We start from the raw sequence: 5,803 nt of genomic DNA on the forward strand, positions 1-5,803 counted from the left end.
TACGTAGGGATAGATTGAAATGAAGGTACACAGCTGTTTAACTATTCAAAATTCACAGTTCACTTACTTTTGGGCAACTGAAACAATTGAAATTCGATCCATGCACCAGTATTTCCAAAAAAAAAAATATTTTTGAGAGATTATTTAACGTTACATCTGATTTTCGTGCGCCCTACCTCTCAAGATGTTTCCTGCGAACTAGACTGCCAACAGAAACTTAGTACTCTATTTAGGACCCGGGAACTTATTTTAGTTTTTTTTTTAAAGAAGTAATATTGTTTTAAAAGTAAATTTTTTTAATTTAACGAAATTGAATAAATTTGAAAAATTAGTAACGTGCGTGAATACAGAAGTTTCAGGGCCCAAAACGACATACCCTTTTTGATGAGTCGTCTTTGCATAAAATTAGAACAGACAATTTGGGTCAATGAGCAATTTTGATGGCATCGTTTCACGTTTGAAGTTTTATATATATTAATTCATTGAATTCAACAATCATACAGAAAATATTGGTTTTCGAATAAAGATCAAAAAAGTAAAGTTTTGTTGATGTTAATATCTAAAGAATGTTAAGAAAAGAGATGTTCCCCCCATCCTCTCTATCTATCTATCTAAAACTATGCGAACGCGGCATGATATTTTTTTATTTTATAAATAAGAAGTGGTTTTTGACTTCTCTCAGCCTTATATTACTTAATTCAATTCAATGGATTGAATGAAGCTAAATTGTCAGGATTACGTTCTCAAAATGACTTATCTTTAACTTGGGTCTCTCCTATCAAACGCTTTTTGGAGACTCTTATTTATGTATTTATAAAATAAAACATAAATAAATAAAATTAGGTAATTTCCTAAAGCTAAAAACGATAATTAACTGTGTAACTCGTGTAACCTAAGCTCTTGAATAAAGTTAATTGATTGTGACTCTGCTTTTGATTACGTTATCAGAAGCTTAAGTAAGCTTGGAAGACAGCTTTGGTTCTCGTTGAAACATACGACCTGAGATCTTAGCTATTTGATTTAGCATTGAATCGAACAAAGCTTAAAAGATAGCTTGGTTCCTCGTTGAAATATACGAGTTGAGATACGGCTTTTGTCGTATACTATTGGATGCTTGTGTCCTTGTGGCATTTAGAGCTGATCCTGGTTAAGTAAAGAGTCTAAGCTTGAGTCCTATATTATTGGATGCTTGTGTCCCTGTGTGACATTTAGAGCTGGTCCTGGTTGAATATAGAATCAGAGCTTTATACTGTGTGTCCTTTAGAACCATGGAGTTAAGCCTGGTTGAGAAATTGGTTGTGTAATAATTTCAATTGTCTGTGTGTCCTTTAGAACCGGAGAGTCAAGCCTGGTTGAGATATTGCCTGTTTGGCATTTAGAATCGGAGAGTTAGTCCTGTTTGAGGTTGGTAACGAGTAAGACCCGGAAAGATACGTCTCGAGTAAAATTGTTATGGAGTAGGTATTTCCTACAGGCCGAGATATTGTCTTAACCTAGCCTCATTAGCTTAACCCTAAAACAATAAATTAAATAATAATAAGTTTGCTGTAAATTAGTGGTCATGTACAAAATTGATAGGAGGGGGGGGGGGGTGGTTTTAAAAATCGTACACTAGGAAATTACCAATTTCCTACCTCTGATTGATTTACTTATTCATATATTTAGAAAATGGTAGATTTGACCGACCTGGATGAGATGATAAAGAGAAATGCTGAAGGATTATTATATCATAAATCTTGTTATTTCTGTGGCTGCGGATCTATTTTATCATCTCTAGAGCATTTATCAGACCATCTCGGTAAGTAGAATACTTTCGATTTACGTTTAAATTCCAGATGATTTTTGGACCGCCCCCACCCCCCTATTTTTTTGTACACAGTATTTTAGCGCATATTTGGAGCCATGGGGCCGCAGCGCCCAGCCCCTCGGCCTATTTTAGCCGCGGCGCTCGGCCCCCATAACCTGTCTTAGGTGCGGCGCTTGGCCCAGAAATTATACCAACCTAATCCTGAAATAATACATTAAAGGGACTGTAAAGGAAAAATGAAAGGGGGTATAGGCTGAAAGCTAACTCCTTTAGCTCTTAATCGCGACCCATGAAAGTTTTATCTGATGTTCCTGTCTCGAGAAATTGGTATAAAACTGTTTTAAAATTATGCGAAAGTTCATATATGTAAAATTTTGAAAATCTGAAACTTAAATCACGTGACCAGAACCATCACCAATGGCACGGCAGTATATTGGTCACGTGTCTCCGCCTGTATCACGTGACCACTTTACTGCACTGCCATTGGTGGAATTTCTGGTTAAGCAATACGGACTTATAAATAATATTATGAATTAAATCTATTAAAAATAGAAATAACAAATATAAATTGAAATTGGAGTAAACGTAAGTTACAATTAGCTTTATCTGGGATATCATCGTTTTCAGATTGGTTGCTTACTTGCTGAATTTGATCTATCTAAACCCACTACTTTTATACAAAATTGTATATATATTGATTTTCGTATAAATTTGACAAAGTTGTATATCAATTTCTCGAGATAGGAACATCAGATATAACTTTCATGGGTCGCGATCGAGAGCTAAAGTGATTAGCTTTCAGCCTATACCTCCTTTCATTTTTCTTTTACAGTCCCTTTAATTTCTAATTTGATGAAAATAGTTGAAGTGGACCTTATCTGTCGACTAGTGCGCTTGGCCCAGAAATTGTACTAACATAATTCTGAAATAAAAATTAAAATTTGTTTGTTTAAATTTGTTTTCATCTTGTTCATGTATAAAATGGATATGAGGGGGGGGGGGGGCGGGGGTCCAAAAATCTTATACTAGGAGTGAATCCAAAACTTTTAGTAGGAATATTGATAAGTTCCGATATCCATGGTGTAAACTTTTTAAATTAAGTATTTTTATTTCTTTCCCGTTGATATACTGTAAATCCACGTAGGAAAATTATTCAATTAAAGGGAGTGTTCGCGAAAAATGAAAGGGGGTATTATATAGGCTTACTGCTAAAAAAAAGCGCTTTTAATATACTACTAATCTTACTTCTATCTGTTGCATCTTTGAAAAGAAAATTGTTAAAAACAACTTATACTTATACTTATACAAATTCAAAAAGTTGTGACATCCGACTCGGATCGTAAAATAATCTATTTAATTCCAAACAAATCATTCAGATATTACAACCAATAATCATCGATTATTTTTCAACGCATTCCTATATAGTTGATATTTCAGAATACTTTCTATTTTTTATGATCTGACAGTTACTTTTGAAAACATTTATCCCTGTTTCGAGGATTTTTGATAATGAAGATGACATTTTCATATTTTCCGGGAATGTTCGAAAAACCAGCGCCAGCGAAATATATTTTTTTTTAATCGAAAATATTATGAAATATTTACTATATACGAATGCGTCGAAAAATAATCAATGACTATTGGTTGTAATATCTGAATGATTTTTTTTGAATTAAATTGATTTATTTACGACCCGAGTTGAATATTGCAACTTTCTAAATTTACATGGACGCTACGTTACTCAGCATGTGTCGTGTTTAACAATTTTCTCCTTATAGACGAAATAGATAAAAGTAAGATTTGTAGCGATCAAAAGCGATTATATTTCGCCGTAAGTCTACACCCCCTTTCATTTTTCGCAAACACTCCGTTTAAGTTATGATCTGTAAAAGAAGTATTCGTAAAGGTTAAACCGTTGAAAAGGGAAATAAACTGCCTCAAGTCACGGATTAAAGGATACTTAAGTTTTTTTTTACGAAAATGCATTATTACTTGAAATTGTTTTTTAAAGAAAGCCCAATATTTTTTTTGAGGTAGGGGTACTAGTTATTTACTGGTCCATGTTTGTACGTGGTAGTCTGGAGATTTCATGTTTGGAGTCCTGTAACATTTTTAACTTAAATAAGGGGGGGGGGGCATAACACGTATTACTCTCCGGGAAATTTAAACAGTGTATAGAGACTTCTATATTTCTTATTTTTCATTCTTTCTTCTTGATCGTCCATTCATTGTCCATCCTTCAATCATACTTTGGCTAATTTTGAAAATAAAAATAGATGAATTTTTTGGATGTTTTCTGCGGCTAGCCAAATTGCAGAGGCAGAACTATTCTTTGGAGCCCTGTATCTATATTCTTTCTTGTTTGTTATTAAATTTTGCTTCAGTCATGTTACTGAGGAGTCCTGTAACATTAAAAAACTATTTACATATTTTCAATTTACTTTTTGCCATAAATAAATAAATAAATAAAATAAATAAAAGATCAACCACCATTCCGTGGAAATCAAGGCTGAGACCCCATCAAAAATAACCACCAAAGGGCGGAAATGTATATCCGATTATGACACAAGTTTAGTGTGATCGAGACATCGAGGTCTAGGCCAGTGACAGAAGTCACCTCCCCAATGCACATTTGTAATAAAGTATGTTAAGTATGATCATTTTAGGTACTTTATTGAATGTGCTTCTAAAACCAAATGTTTTTTAATAATTTTTCCTGCTTGATTCGTTTGATCCATAACTTGCTAGTTTCTTAATTCAAATTAGAACTAGGATATAGTATACACCCGTATACAGGCCGATGATGAAAATATTTTCTTTGGTCGACTGCAAAAGTACCTTTATTTATATTTGTGCCAGATCTGAACCACTAGGTCCCATATCTCCCATATAGACCAGGGCATATGGAGGAGCTCAACCTTGTTTTCATTGTATTTCAACCTATAGGTCGTTGTACTTTGTCTGTAGGTTGATTGTTAATAATAATAATAATAATTTATATTTAGGAGTTAGAATCAAAACAAAAAATGTTTCAGGAAGTGACCATGAAGAAAATGCTAGCAGTAAATGGCTTGATATTCGTGAAGATTTACTTCGCCATTTTAAAAATATTTTTATTCATCAAGGAAAGCATCAACAATAAACTAATATTTTGTCGTTAAATTTCCTGAATTTACGTTTTTTGGTTATCTTTTTTCGCAATTGGATATTAGAAGGTAAAAAAATAAATCTTATTAAAAAATGTTTTATCTCAATTATTATGAGATCTTTGGTTATCAGAAGTAGGTGACTTATTACTATTATGAATGAAAAACCTCAAGTCTTTTGATTCAACTTTTTTTCCTCCCATAACCTTAAGCCGCACTAAAATTCGAATGTAAAAAAGAGCTTTTTTATTTAATTGGAATGTAAAAAAGGTTTTATTTTTTCAAATTATGAAATAAAATATTTTTTCCCCATTTTTTTTGTTATCTGTCGAATAATTTTTTTTTTTGTTATTTGGCAGATTTTTTGCTAAAACAAAAAAGTTTCAGCATGATATGTCAATGTTCTCAATATTGGCATAAGAAACTTACACTCCCCCCCCCCCCCATTGAAGTTTATTTATTTGCTAGTCAGTGAAGAGAAGGAGGATCGAATTACCCTGCCAACAAATATAACCTGTATTTGCCTAAATGAACATGATATAGGAAAACGACTTTCAATTGTTAATTTTTTTATTCAATGCCTTGAAACTGTTCTAATTAAAATCAACTCAACACAGCCTTCCCACTTTTTGGTTTGGTTGAATTATGGACACGAATTAAGATTTTCGGAAATTTTGGTTTAAGACAAAAAAATTTCTTTTGAAATTAATAATTTCGAATAGCCTAAATAATTTTGTGTGAATAATATAAAGTCAGGGGAAGTGATACAGGCCTAGTGATGGCAATCGGCCAACTGGGGAGAGGGCGGAAGTAATGGGCGTATACAGGATTTTATCAAGGGGGGGGGGGG

The 5,803-nt window shown here is 33.1% G+C and overlaps 1 long non-coding RNA gene across 1 annotated transcript; it reads left to right on the forward strand.

Annotated features, from left to right (window-relative positions):
- The first annotated feature begins 655 nt into the window (after positions 1-655).
- LOC111703666 (uncharacterized) lies at positions 656-4,931 on the forward strand. The gene is made up of 3 exons (XR_002765660.1): positions 656-843; positions 1,666-1,798; positions 4,843-4,931. It is a non-coding gene; the product is annotated as an uncharacterized LOC111703666 (long non-coding RNA).
- Positions 4,932-5,803: the final 872 nt, after the last annotated feature.

Source organism: Eurytemora carolleeae, unplaced genomic scaffold, assembly GCF_000591075.1.
Source record: "Eurytemora carolleeae unplaced genomic scaffold, Eaff_2.0 scaffold567, whole genome shotgun sequence".
In the NCBI taxonomy this organism is placed as follows: Eukaryota; Metazoa; Arthropoda; class Copepoda; order Calanoida; family Temoridae; genus Eurytemora; species Eurytemora carolleeae.